Source organism: Lithobates pipiens, unplaced genomic scaffold (assembly GCF_037356315.1).
Source record: "Lithobates pipiens isolate NorthernLeopardFrog02 unplaced genomic scaffold, aLitPip1_a1.2 Scaffold_19, whole genome shotgun sequence".
NCBI lineage: Eukaryota > Metazoa > Chordata > Amphibia > Anura > Ranidae > Lithobates > Lithobates pipiens.
In genome coordinates this window covers 232,788,428-232,802,306 of record NW_027507764.1, presented here as the reverse complement: position 1 = coordinate 232,802,306, position 13,879 = coordinate 232,788,428, and the positions used below count along the sequence as shown (strand labels likewise).

At 47.6% G+C, this 13,879-nt stretch overlaps 1 non-coding gene and 14 pseudogenes across 1 annotated transcript; all 15 read left to right on the top strand.

Moving 5' to 3' along the window:
- Positions 1–3,331: 3,331 nt before the first annotated feature.
- On the top strand, positions 3,332–3,450 carry LOC143999910 (5S ribosomal RNA; annotated as a pseudogene).
- A 332-nt stretch (positions 3,451–3,782) lies between these two features.
- Positions 3,783–3,901, top strand: LOC143999887 (5S ribosomal RNA; annotated as a pseudogene).
- A 332-nt stretch (positions 3,902–4,233) lies between these two features.
- LOC143998751 (5S ribosomal RNA) lies at positions 4,234–4,352 on the top strand (annotated as a pseudogene).
- A 114-nt stretch (positions 4,353–4,466) lies between these two features.
- On the top strand, positions 4,467–4,585 carry LOC143998472 (5S ribosomal RNA; annotated as a pseudogene).
- A 108-nt stretch (positions 4,586–4,693) lies between these two features.
- On the top strand, positions 4,694–4,812 carry LOC143999669 (5S ribosomal RNA; annotated as a pseudogene).
- A 321-nt stretch (positions 4,813–5,133) lies between these two features.
- Positions 5,134–5,252, top strand: LOC143999976 (5S ribosomal RNA; annotated as a pseudogene).
- A 107-nt stretch (positions 5,253–5,359) lies between these two features.
- LOC143999823 (5S ribosomal RNA) lies at positions 5,360–5,478 on the top strand (annotated as a pseudogene).
- Positions 5,479–5,584: 106 nt separating this feature from the next.
- Positions 5,585–5,713, top strand: LOC143998625 (5S ribosomal RNA; annotated as a pseudogene).
- Positions 5,714–5,821: 108 nt separating this feature from the next.
- Positions 5,822–5,940, top strand: LOC143999663 (5S ribosomal RNA). The gene has a single exon (XR_013278123.1). It is a non-coding gene; the product is annotated as a 5S ribosomal RNA (ribosomal RNA).
- Positions 5,941–6,701: 761 nt separating this feature from the next.
- LOC143998448 (5S ribosomal RNA) lies at positions 6,702–6,820 on the top strand (annotated as a pseudogene).
- A 105-nt stretch (positions 6,821–6,925) lies between these two features.
- On the top strand, positions 6,926–7,044 carry LOC143999923 (5S ribosomal RNA; annotated as a pseudogene).
- A 106-nt stretch (positions 7,045–7,150) lies between these two features.
- Positions 7,151–7,269, top strand: LOC143999873 (5S ribosomal RNA; annotated as a pseudogene).
- Positions 7,270–7,815: 546 nt separating this feature from the next.
- Positions 7,816–7,934, top strand: LOC143999695 (5S ribosomal RNA; annotated as a pseudogene).
- A 107-nt stretch (positions 7,935–8,041) lies between these two features.
- On the top strand, positions 8,042–8,160 carry LOC144000101 (5S ribosomal RNA; annotated as a pseudogene).
- Positions 8,161–8,480: 320 nt separating this feature from the next.
- Positions 8,481–8,599, top strand: LOC143999689 (5S ribosomal RNA; annotated as a pseudogene).
- Positions 8,600–13,879: the final 5,280 nt, after the last annotated feature.

Sequence of the window (13,879 nt, the reverse complement as noted above, 5' to 3'; positions counted from 1 at the left end):
CATACCCATCAGCAGTTTCTTTGGGGTGTCTACTTTCCAAAATGGGGTCATTTGGGGGGGTTTTGTGCCATCTTGGCATTTTATGGCCGTCAAAACTGTGATAGGTAGTGATAGGTAGTGAGGAGTAAAATAAAAAAATTATGCCCTTAGAAATCCGGAAGGCGGTGCTTGGATTTCGGGGTCCCGTACGCGGCTAGGCTCCCAAAAAGTCCCACACATGTGGTATCCCTGTACTCAGGAGAAGCAGCAGAATGTATTTTGGGGTGTCATTTCACATATGCCCATAGCATGTGTGAGCAATATATCATTTAGTGACAACTTTGTGCAAAAAAAAAAAAGTTTGTAATATTCCCGCAACCCTTGGCAAAATATAAAATATTCCATGGACTCAACATGCCTCTCAGTAAATAGCTTGGGGTGTCTACTTTCCAAAATGGGGTCATTTTGGGGGGTTTTGTGCTATTTTGGCTTTTTATGGCCTTCGAAACTGTGATAGGTAGTGAGGGGTGAAATCAAAAATTTGCACCCTTAGAAATCCTGAAGGTGGTGATTGGTTTTCGGGATGCCGTGCGCGACTAGACTCCCAAAAAGTCCCACACATGTGGTATCCCCGTACTCGGGAGAAGTAGCAGAATATATTTTGGGGTGCAATTCCACATATAACCATGGCATGTGTGAGCAATATATCATTTAGTGACAACTTTTTGTACTTTTTTTTTTTTTTTTTGTCATTATTCAATCCCTTAGGACAAAAAAAAATAAATATTCAATGGGCTCAACATACCCATCAGCAGTTTCCTTGGGGTGTCTACTTTCCAAAATGGGGTCATTTGGGGGGGGTTTGTACTGCCCTGCCATTTTAGCACCTCAAGAAATGAGATAGGCAGTCATAAATTAAAAGCTGTGTAAATTCCAGAAAATGTACTCTAGTTTGTAGACGCTATAACTTTTGCGCAAACCAAAAAATATACGCTTATTGACATTTTTTTTACTAAAGACATGTGGCTGAATAAATTTTGCCCTCAATGTATGACTAAAATTTAGTTTATTCGATTTTTCTTATAACAAAAAGAAGAAAATATCATTTTTTTTCAAAATTTTCGCTCTTTTTCCATTTATATCGCAAAAAATAAAAATCGCAGAGGCAATCAAATACCATCAAAAGAAAGCTCTATTTGTGGGAAGAAAAGGACGCAAATTTCGTTTGGGTGCAATATTGCATGACCGCGCAATTACCAGTTAAAGCAGCGCAGTGCAAAATTGGAAAAAGACCTCTGGTCCTTAAGGTATTTATTGGTCCGAGGCTGAAGTGGTTAAATGCCTTTCTGCAGCTTCTCTGTTGAAGTCCACTGAACCTAAAAAACAAAAAAAAGCACAGTTTTGCATTTTAAATAGTCCCTGACCCTTTCCAAAAATGCAGCAGCTGAAGAAGGCATAGCTGGGGACGTGTCCCATAGGAATCAATGTTAAATAAACTGTAGCGCTTTTCTGCAAAAAGCATCAAAAAATGCATAGATGTGAACCGAGCTTAATGCAGCTATCACTTCTAAGGATTGGTAAGCTGTGGCACATTTTTTGTTTTGGGTTTATCTATATACAGTATCTCACAAAAGCGAGTACACCCCTCACATTTTTGCAGGGCAGTGTTCCAACATGATAATGACCCCAAACACACCTCCAAGATGACCACTGCCTTGCTAAAGAAGCTGAGGGTAAAGGTGATGGACTGCCCAAGCATGTCTCCAGACCTAAATCCTATTGAGCATCTGTGGGGCATCCTCAAACGGCAGGTGGTGGAGCTCAAGGTCTCTAACATCCACCAGCTCCGTGATGTCGTCATGGAGGAGTGGAAGAGGACTCCAGTGGCAACCTGTGAAGGATGCTCTGGTGAACTCCATGCCCAAGAGAGTTAGGGCAGTGCTGGAAAATAATGGTGGCCACGCAAAATATTGACACTTTGGGCCCAATTTAGACATTTTTTACTTTTGTTGCCAGTGGTTTAGACATTAAAGAGCTTGTAAAGGTAAACATGTTTTCACCTTAATGCATTCTAAGAAAAAAAATCCGACAATGTTGCCCCCCCAGCCCCCCCACTTTACTTACCTGTCCCCTCGAAAGTCCCACGCTCGCCCCGACATCCTCTTCGGTGCTCAGCCTGGTCGTTGATTGGTTACAGTGCCATTGACTCGCGCTGCTGTCAATCACATCCAACGATGCGGCGCGGGGGCGGGGCCGAGTGATACAGTGAGTGGCTATGGCCGCCGGCTGTATCACGGGAACGCGCCCACAAGCACTCCTCACCATGCGAGGGAGCTCGCATGAACTTGAGAAGTCCTTGCGGGGGGAGACGAGACAGCTGCCGAGGGACCCCAGAAGAGCAGGTTTGGGGCCACTCTGTGAACTGCACAGTGGAAGTAAGTATAACATGTTTGTTAGTTAAAAAAAAATAAAAAATTACCTTTACAACCACTTTAATGGCTGTGCGTTGAGTTATTTTGAGGGGACAGCAAATGTAAACTGTTATACAAGCTGTCCACTCACTACTTTACATTGTAGCAAAGTGTCATTTCTTCAGTGTTGTCACATGAAAAGAGAGGTGTACTCACTTTTCTGAGATACTGTATTTGCTAAGTGTATAGAACTAAAATCCATATTCAGTCACATGCTGCTACAGTTTAGCTGAACGTTGAGGAAAAGCTGCTCACTTCTGCTTTTCTATTATAATACTGCAGAAACAGCCACTAAAGCTAGACAAAGCTGTTTGCAGAGAAATGGGCATTTGCTTGCTAATCATACTGAATGAATGTTCTGGATGTGCCTGGGTGCCTTGCTTTTCTTACTACACAAATATTCCTATTGTTAAAATTCCATCTAAATTGATTAATAGGGAGAAAAGAATGTGTATATGTGTGTCTAAATGATAGAAATGGTATACAAGATACAACCCTTGGCAAAAAGTATGGAATCACCACTCTTGGAAATTTTTCATTCATTCATTCAGTTGTTTAATTGTGTAGAAAAAAAACTAAAATAATCACAGACATAGCTATTTTCATTTAAAGTGGATGTAAACTCACCCAATGAAGTGAATAGCCTTGGTTGATACACAGAGACACAGAACATAGGGCTTTGGAGAGATCTGGTCTGGTCTCGGATGCTAAGCAGGATCGGGCCTGGTTAGTACCTGGACAGGAGACCGCCTGGGAATACCAGGTGCCGTAGGCTTTTTTTAATATGTTTTTGGCGTAGACGACCTGTTTATTTTTCTGCTTGTTTGCTGAGGTGACCATCTTGGCATTTGTCAACAGGGTTGAGAGTGGCCAGAGAGCTTGCCTATGGCCACATGACCCTGAATGCACCTGATCTTGTCTGATCTCGGATGCTAAGCAGAGTTGGGCCTGGTTAGTACCTGAATGGGAGACCGCCTGGGAATATCAGGTGCCGTAGTCTTTTTTTAATACATTGTTGGCGTCGACGACCTGTTTATTTTTTTGCTTGTTTGCTGAGGTGATCCTCTTGCCGTTTGTCAAGAGGGTTGAGAGTGGCCAGAGACCTCGCCTACAGCCACATCACCATGAATGCGCCCGATCTTGTCTTATCTCAGATGCTAAGCAGGGTCTGGCCTGGTTAATACCTGGATGGGAGACCGCCAGGAAATACCAGGTGCCATAGGCTTTTTTTAAATATGTTGTTGGCATCGACGACCTGTTTATTTTTTTGCTTGTTTGCCGAGGTGACCATCTTGGCGTTTGTCAAGAGGATTGAGAGTGGCCAGGGAGCTTGCCTATGGCCACATGACCCTGAATGCACCTGATCTTGTCTGATCTCGGATGCTAAGCAGAGTTGGGCCTGGTTAGTACCTGGATGGGAGACCGCCTGGGAATATCAGGTGCCGTAGTCTTTTTTTAATACATTGTTGGCGTCGACGACCTGTTTATTTTTTTGCTTGTTTGCTGAGGTGATCCTCTTGGCGTTTGTCAAGAGGGTTGAGAGTGGCCAGAGACCTCGCCTACAGCCACATCACCATGAATGCGCCCGATCTTGTCTTATCTCAGATGCTAAGCAGGGTCTGGCCTGGTTAATACCTGGATGGGAGACCGCCAGGAAATACCAGGTGCCATAGGCTTTTTTTAAATATGTTGTTGGCATCGACGACCTGTTTATTTTTTTGCTTGTTTGCCGAGGTGACCATCTTGGTGTTTGTCAAGAGGATTGAGAGTGGCCAGGGAGCTTGCCTACGGCCGCATCACCCTGAATGCACCCGATCTCTTCTGATCTCAGATGCTAAGCAGGATGGGGCCTGTTTAGTACCTGGATGGGAGAAAGACTGGGAATACCAGGTGCCGTAGGCTTTTTTAAAATACGTTGTTGACGTCGACGACCTGTTTATTTTTCTGCTTGTTTGCCGAGGTGACCATCTTGGCGTTTGTCAAGCGGGTTGAGAGTGGCCAGAGACCTCGCCTACAGCCTACGGCCACATCACCATGAATGCGCCCGGTCTCGTCTGATCTCGGATGCAAAGCAGGGTCGGGCCTGGTTAGTAGCTGGATGGGAGACTGCCAGGAAATACCAGGTGCCCTAGGCTTTTTTTTAATATGTTGTTGGCGTAGACAAACCTGTTTATTTTTCTGCCTGTTTGCCGAGGTGAACATCTTGGCGTTTGTCAAGAGGGTTGAGAGTGGCCAGAGAGCTCGCCTATGGCCACATCACCCTGAATGCGCCCAATCTCGTCTGATCTCGTATGCTAAGCAGGGTCGGGCCTGGTTAGTACCTGGATGGGAGACCGCCTGGGAATACCAGGTGCTGTAGGCTTTTTTTTAATATGTTGTTGGCGTCGACGACCTGTTTATTTTTCTGCTTGTTTGCTGAGGTGACCATTTTGGCATTTGTCAAGAGGGTTGAGAGTGGCCAGAGAGATCACCTATGGCCACATCACCCTGAAAGTGCCCAATCTCGTCTGATCTCGGATGCTTAGCAGGATCGTACCTCGATGGGAGACCGCCTGGGAATACCAGGTGCCGTAGGCTTTATTTAATATGTTGTTGGCTTCGACGACCTGTTTATTTTTCTGCTTGTTTGCTGAGGTGACCATCTTGGCGTTTGTCAAGAGGGTTGAGAGTGGCCAGAGAGCTTGCTTACGGCCACATCACCCTGAATGCGCTCGATCTCATCTGATCTCAGATGCTAAGCAGGGTCAGGCCTGGTTAGTACCTGGATGGGAGACCCCCAGGGAATACCAGATACCGTAGGCTTTTTTTTTATATGTTGTTGGCGTCGTCGACCTGTTTATTTTTCTGCTTGTTTGCCGATGTGACCATCTTGGTGTTTGTCAAGAGGGTTGAGAGTTGGAAGAGAGCTCGCTTATGGCCACATCACCCTGAATGCACCTGATCTCGCCTGATCTCAAATGCTAAGCAGGGTTTGGCCTGGTTGGTACCTGGATGGGAGACCGCCTGGGAATACCAGGTGCCATAGGCATTTTTTTAATATGTTGTTGGCGTCGACGACCTGTTTATTTTTCTGCTTGTTTGCAGAGGTGACCATCTTGGCTTTGTCAAGAGGGTTGAGAGTGGCCAGAGAGCTCGCTTACGGCCACATCACCCTGAATGCGCCCAATCTCGTCTGATCTCATCTGATCTCGTATGCTAAGCAGGGTCGGGCCTGGTTAGTACCTGGATGGGAGACCGCCCAGGAAAACCAGGTGCCATAGGCTTTTTTTTTAATATGTTGTTGGCATCGATGACCTGTTTATTTTTCTGCTTGTTTGCCGAGGTGACCATCTTGGCGTTTGTCAAGAGGGTTGAGAGTGGCCAGAGAGCTCGCCTACGGCCAAATCACCCTGAATGTGCCCGATCTCGTCTGATCTCAGATGCTAAGCAGGGTCGAGCCTGGTTAGTAGCTGGATGGGAGACTGCCTGGGAATACCAGGTGCCGTAGGCTTTTTTAAATATGTTGTTGGCGTCAATGACCTGTTTATTTTTCTGCTTGTTTGCCGAGGTGACCATCTTGGCATTTCTCAAGAGGGTTAAGAGTGGCCAGAGAGCTCACCTATGGCCACATCACCAAGAATGTGCCCCAATCTCGTCTCATCTCCGATGCTAAGCAGGGTCGGGCCTGGTTAGTAACTGGATGGGAAACCGCCTGGGAATATCAGGTGCCGTAGGCTTTTTTTAATATGTTGTTGGCGTCGAAGACCTGTTTATTTTTCTGCTTGTTTGCCGAGGTGACCATCTTGGTGTTTGTCAAGAGGGTTGAGAGTGGTCAGAGCGATCACCTACGGCCATATCACCCTGAAAGTGCCCAATCTCGTCTGATCTCGGATGCTAAGCAGGATCGTACCTGGATGGGAGACCACCTGGGAATACCAGGTGCCGTAGGCTTTATTTAATATGTTGTTGGCATTGACGACCTGTTTATTTTTCTGCTTGTTTGCCGATGTGACCATCTTGGTGTTTGTCAAGAGGGTTAAGAGTAGCCAGAGAGCTCGCCTACAGCCACATCACCCTGAAAGCGCCCAATCTCGTCTGATCTCGGATGCTAAGCAGGATCGTACCTGGATGGGAGACCGCCTGGGAATACCAGGTGCCATAGGCTTTTTTTTAATATGTTGTTGGCGTCGACGACCTGTTTATTTTCCTGCTTGTTTGCCGAGGTGACCATCTTGGTATTTGTCAAGAGGGTTGAGAGTGGCCAGAGAGCTCGCCTACGGCCAAATCACCTTCAATGCGTCCGATCTTGTCTGATCTCGGATGCTAAGCAGAGTCGGGTCTGGTTAGTACCTGGATGGGAGACCGCCTGGGAATACCAGGTGACGTAGGCATTTTTTTAATATGTTGTTGCCGTTGACGACCTGTTTATTTTTCTGCTTGTTTGTCGAGTTGACCATCTGGGCGCTAGTCAAGAGGGTTGAGAGTCGCCAGAGATCACCTATGGCCACATCACCCTGAATGTGCCCAATCTCATCTGATCTCGGATGCTAAGTAGAGTCGGGTCTGGTTAGTACCTGGATGGGAGACCGCCTGGGAATACCAGGTGCCGTAGGCTTTATTTAATATGTTGTTGGCATTGACGACCTGTTTATTTTTCTGCTTGTTTGCCGAGGTGACCATCTTGGCATTTCTCAAGAGGGTTGAGAGTGGCCAGAGAGCTCGCCTATAGCCACATCACCCTGAATGTGCCCGATCTCGTCTGATCTCGGATGCTAAGCAGGGTCGGGCCTGGTTAGTAGCTGGATGGGAGACTGCCTGGGAATACCAGGTGCCGTAGACTTTTTTTTAATATGTTGTTGGCGTCGACGACCTGTTTTTTTTTTTGCTTGTTTGCCGAGGTGACCATCTTGGCGTTTGTCAAGAGGGTTAAGAGTGGCCAGAGAGCTCACCTATGGCCACATCACCGAGAATGTGCCCCAATCTCGTCTCATCTCCGATGCTAAGCAGGGTCGGGTCTGGTTAGTACCTGGATGGGAGACCGCCTGGGAATACCAGGTGACGTAGGCATTTTTTTAATATGTTGTTGGCGTTGACGACCTGTTTATTTTTCTGCTTGTTTGTCGAGTTGACCATTTGGGCGCTAGTCAAGAGGGTTGAGAGTGGCCAGAGATCACCTATGGCCACATCACCCTGAATGCGCCCAATCTCATCTGATCTCGGATGCTAAGCAGGATCGTACCTGGATGGGAGACCGCCTGGGAATACCAGGTGCCGTAGGCTTTATTTAATATGTTGTTGGCATTGACGACCTGTTTATTTTTCTGCTTGTTTGCCGATGTGACCATCTTGGTGTTTGTCAAGAGGGTTGAGAGTAGCCAGAGAGCTCGCCTACAGCCACATCACCCTGAAAGCGCCCAATCTCGTCTGATCTCGGATGCTAAGCAGGGTCGGGCCTGGTTAGTACCTGGATGGGAGACCGCCTGGGAATACCAGGCGCCATAGGCTTTTTTTTAACATGTTGTTGGCGTCGACGACCTGTTTATTTTTCTGCTTGTTTGCCGAGGTGACCATCTTGGTATTTGTCAAGAGGGTTGAGAGTGGCCAGAGAGCTTGCCTATGAACACATCACCTTCAATGCGCCCGATCTTGTCTGATCTCGGATGCTAAGCAGAGTCGGGCCTGGTTAGTACCTGGATGGGAGACCGCCTGGGAATACCAGGTGACGTAGGCAATTTTTTAATATGTTGTTGGCGTTGACGACCTGTTTATTTTTCTGCTTGTTTGTCGAGTTGACCATCTGGGCGCTAGTCAAGAGGGCTGAGAGTGGCCAGAGATCACCTATGGCCACATCACCCTGAATGCGCCCAATCTCATCTGATCTCGGGTGCTAAGCAGGATCGTACCTGGATGGGAGACCGCCTGGGAATACCAGGTTCCGTAGGCTTTTTTTTAATATGTTGTTGGCGTCGACGGCCTGTTTATTTTTCTGCTTGTTTGCCGAGGTGACCATCTTGGCGTTTGTCAAGAGGGTTGAGAGTGAGCAGAGAGCTCGCCTGCGGCCACATCACCCTGAATGCGCCTGATCTCATCAGATCTCGGATGCTAAGCACGGTTGGGCCTGGTTAGTACCTGGATGGGAGACCGCCTGGGAATACCAGGTGACATAGGCATTTTTTTAATATGTTGTTGGCGTCGATGACCTGTTTATTTTTCTGCTTGTTTGCCGAGGTGACCATCTTGGCGTTTGCCAAGAGGGTTGAGAGTGGGCAGAGAGCTCGCCTGTGGCCACATCACCCTGAATGCGCCTGATCTCATCAGATCTCGGATGCTAAGCAGGGATGGCCCTTTTACAATCAGAGTAAAGGTGACTGAATGCAAATAGACGTTAGCGCCAGTAGATCTATTTGAAAATAAATTTTGCTCTCCTTTCTTTCTGGCTTGCAAATTTCTCAGTGACCTTCTGGTTGAAGTCAGTCATCTCTGTCACCACTCTCTTTTCCATTGGCAGCATGGCCAATGCATTCAGCCTTTCCTGGGTCATGCTATTTCTCAGAAAAGTCTTGATTCTTTTTAAGGTTGAGAAGCACCTCTCAGCTTCTGCTGTGGTCATGGGTGTGGTGATGAGGATCTTTAGCAAAGTCACAGTCTCTCTAAACACATGAGCAAGATTGTTGTCCACAAACAGCTGGAATAGGTCCACAGCACTATTACACTTTTTGAACTCTTGTGTGCGGTAAATGAGACCAAGCTCTGTCTTTAACTTATTCTTATTCAGCACTGGATAGTTCTTCAAAGTCTCACTCAGTGCATCCTCCGGAAACTCCATTGTGTACTGTTCAAACCTGTCTGCTTGAGGCAAGTTGGCACTAACAAGGTGTTTTGTGAAGGAGAAACGTTACATGGTGTGCAATAGTATGGTATCACAAACCTATAGAGTGAAGAATAAAAACAAAAATTAGGTAGTGATGTCAATTAGGGATGTCAATGTCATCTCTGTTAGCTCCCTGACCATCAGAAATGCATGCAACTTGACATATTTACTAAGAATGTCTTGTCCATGTGTACGGAGTTCTGAGAAATTATGGATTCACCTCTTTACCCAGCTTGTCATCCACCACCCCCGGATGCTGCAATGCCGACTTCATGTTATCTGTCACCGGCGGCACCGCCGTCAGCGAACAGGGTATCCTAAAGCCGCCCCGAAACCCCGCCGCCAGCACCTGAGCCGCTTCCCTCTCCGGATACCTACTTAGAAAAGGAAGCATCCTTGTCAGTATCACCGGCGTCTTCCCTTTTCTGAGCAGAATCTCCAGCCCGCTTTCCCTTCCGGAAACATGTGGACAGCATGTGCGCTCCCCCGCATCCGGAGCACTCATGCTTGAACTTGCACGCTCCCCCAAACTTGCAGGCACCTTCATTGAATTGCCAGCATACCCCCCAGTCCTGAGGCTGGCGCACTTCCGGCTCCCCCTGAAGAAACTGAGGCAGGGCCCGCGCCGACGACATAAGCCTCATCCAGAGGCTGAAGTCCTTGTGATCCCAACGCAATTTAGGCTGCACCGCCTTGCGCTGCCTGAATTGCTCATCATACCGGAGCCACGTCACCCCCCCGTACACCCTATGGGCCTCCCCGATCGCATCCATATAACAGAATAACGCGAGCAGTGCTCGGAGTTCTTCTCCCCAATGACGCTCGCCAAAATGGTGAATGCCTGCAACCAATTTGAAAAAGTGCGCGGAATCAACCGATACCACCGCTTTTCCTCGTCCTCCTTCTTGGAATCATCAGGCTTAACCCTATCCAAGTTAAACTTTTCCAATGGGATAAGCAAGAAGATCTCCACATACTCAGCTTTTGCGATCTTCTACTGCATCTACTGCTTCAAGTGTGCCCCCAGCGGACCCTCGAAGCACAGGTACACCTCACACCGCGCTGCATCAGCCAGTCTAACAATGTCTGACCTTGCGGCCACCTCCTTGGCTCCCTTGTCCACTACCGACGCTGCAACTTCCCCTTCCCCCACCGGAATCGGTGCGGAAGGCGCCACGGTTGTCGTTCCCCCTGCAGCCCCAAGAACCCCCCCGTGCACTCCGACTGCGGGAGTCGACCACGGGGCAACCTGACTCGGCTGCCCCCGCTCGAACCTCACATGGCTTCCAATGGGGTTTTTTTTTTTTTTAGAAGCACATGGCTTCAAAAAAGAGTGGGCTCGGGGTACAGAGCATTGCGCCCTGAGCCAGTTGTGTGACAATTGCGAGTTAATATGTGCTATTGTCTTCCTGATTCTCCTCCTGGACAATCAGGAAGTGGGTCCTGAGCCCCGATTGGCCGAGAAGAGAGGCGATTAAATTGGCTGCCAAGGAGGAGGAAGAAAAGACACAGAGGAAGTTACCGTGAAGAAAAGGAGGAGGAGACGCATGGTGAATCTGACAAGGAGGAAGCGCTGCCCACAACTTAGGGTAAGTGCGGGGTTGGTGGGCTGACGATTGAGTGACGGGGGGGGGGAGAGGGCCTACTCAATCTTAGGTGGGTGGTTATGAAGTTATGGCTGATCGTTGTACTGTATTTATAAAGACAGTATTTACAGTATTTACAATGAAAGGGCCATGGAAGCCTATAGGGAAATATCTCAGTCTTTACTGGCAGCTCCCTCACACAGAGGATCATGTGACCGGACTGGGGCAGGTTAAAAATAGGTAAGTAAACAGATCTTCTTTTTTTATACAGGTTAGACAGGAATTGTGCAACTTTATGTTTGTATGTACTTAACAACGGAGGGGTGGGGAGGGAATTGGGTTGTAGGGTGTTAATTCTGCGTGTGCATGTTGTGTAAAAGGTAAACTAACACTTTTACAAGCTGCAACACCAGCCTGCATCCATATAAAGATGCACTAGTCTCTGATAACAGTCTGATTTCCATGTACTCCACTGGCAGACTGACAGTTATTATATGACTTTATTACTAGCATCCTAATGAATCATCTGCAACATTTATGAAGTGTCATAGTGGAAATTCTTTTCAACATAGTGACATTTCACAAGCAGATATGTGTCGATGAGCACGTATTTCTACAGACTTCCAAAGTCAAGTCAGAATGCAGAAGAAATTGCATAAATGCATATAGCTAGAAAAGTACTGTAATATTTCACTTCCTCTTCAAACTATTCAGGTAATATCATTTAAAAAAATAAGTTTCAATGGAGTTCACATAAAAATGAACAGGGACAAGCAGTACCGGTAATACCAAAAGGCAAAAGTTTTTTTTAGTTTTGGACTGAGTTGAGATGGATTAAGTACCTATCAGTTTTTATTGACGTCTGTGCCCCAGTAAGAGAGATTCGCCCTCTTTATTTGTCATGTTTACCATTACAGTAATACCTTGGATTACGAGCATAATTCTTTCCAGAAGAATGCTTGTAATCCAAAGCACTTGTATATCAAAGCAAGTTTACCCATAGGAAATGTAGCACCCTGGGGTTTAGTCAGGGAGCTCCTCACAAACTTGCCAGGAATAGTTAGTTATCTTGGTCGATTGATAATTTTATGATTTCTCCCTAGGTTTGGCCTTGTTGCATTTTTGTCTTCTACCACTAGGTGGCCAGGTACTTGGTGGTACTAGATATGAGAAGGGCAACCCTTGGCCTGCTGGGAGAACCTATATATACGGGTGACGTCAGGTATTCTATGTTCTGTGCCATCTGGACGGCTGTCTGGGTGTCATACGCCCCAGGCTGCTAGGATGGAGATTGGGCCTATCCTGGGGGCATCTGGCTGCTAGCCTGTGTGAGGGCCTATTCAGAAGTAAGGAGAGCAACGCAGGGTTGGGATTGCGGCTTGCAGTCCACCCAGAAGTGACGGTTCTGCCGGCCAGAGAACCTGTTAGTGGTCAGAGGTAGAAGGGAAGCTGTTGCCACAAAGGGCCCAACCACCTTGACCAGGGACCACAGTAAGTAACTGAAGCAAGTACCGGAACCACATTCTCACCAAACAGGCACGGTGGAAAATCGGGAATCTTCAGGCTGTGATCAAATCAGGGACCAAACCCATGGAGTAGACGCTTGCAGAGCAGCCTTGTGAGTCAAGCCAGGGACCTCGCCGGTTAGCAGGGGTGAAGGTTGAGAAGTATCTGGAGTGCCAAGCTAGGGACCCAACAGAGAAGCCGGGGGGGGGGGGGGGGGGTGAGAGATATACCCCCGCAAACCTTGGAGGAGCTCAAGGGATTCAGAGTTAGTGAATCAGAGGGTCTAGTGAGAGACCGGGAGCTCAGTGTTCAAGAACTGCAAGAGGCAGGTGTAGTGGAGCTGAAAGGACTGTTACGTTTGAGTTAGGAACTGTTAAAGACTGTTAGCACAGGAGACAGCATTCCTGCAAGTGCAGATGTGGCTTGCTGGGGTCTTTCCCTGCACGGCTGTTCTTTTATTGAAGTCTCTGAGTCTGCCAATTGAATTTGCAACTATATAAGGGTGTCCTGGCCCTAACCCTTCCCCCCCCCCCCCAAATTTTCAAAAAAGACTGTTAAAGCGGTAGTAAACCCGCTGAAAAAAAATAGTTTTTTCATACCTGCAAGGGAAAAGGCATAATGAGCTAGTATGCACCGCATACTAGCTCATTATGAAATACTTACCTTAGAACGAGGCCCCGACACCTCGCCCGATACACGCAGAGGGAGCTGACATGTTCCATTGGCGTGTCTTCTGGATATCGCAGCTCCGGCGCTGTGAGTGGCGTGCATGCGCGCGGGAGATTTATTTCCGGCAGGGTCCGGCGTCTGCCGGGCTTCCAGCCAAGAAACCCCTGTGTGCATGCGGAAAATAAACATATGAGTGCTGCCAGCATTGCTGCAGAGGTTGAAGGGGTCAGCCTGTCAGTGTTCAGGCCATACGCCGCACACTGCATCAAATTGGTCTGCATGGCTGTTGCCCAAAGGCTGTCTTTAGGTCGTCCAAGACCTAAAGATAATGCACAAGAAAGCCAGAAAACAGTTTGCTGAAAACAAGCAGACTAAGTGATTACTGGAACCAAGTCCTGTGGTCTGATGAGACCAAGATAAACTTATTTGGTTCAGATGGTGTCAACTAGGTGAGGAGTACAAAGACAAGTGTGTCTTGCCTACATTCAAGCATGGTGGTGGGAGTGTCATGGTTAGGGGCTGCATGAGTGCTGCTGGCACTGGGGAGCTACAGTATATTGAGTGAACCATGAATGCCAACATGTACTGTGATATACTGAAGAAGATCATGATCCCATCCCCATCGGAGACTGGGCTGTACGGCAGTATTCCAACATGATAACGACCCCAAACACACCTCCAAGACGACCAATGCCTTGCTAAAGAAGCTGAGGGTACAGGTGATGGACTGGCCAAGCATGTCTCCAGACCTAAACCCTATTGTGCATCTGCGGGGCATCTTCAAACGGAAGGTATAGGAGCGCAAGGTCTCTAACATC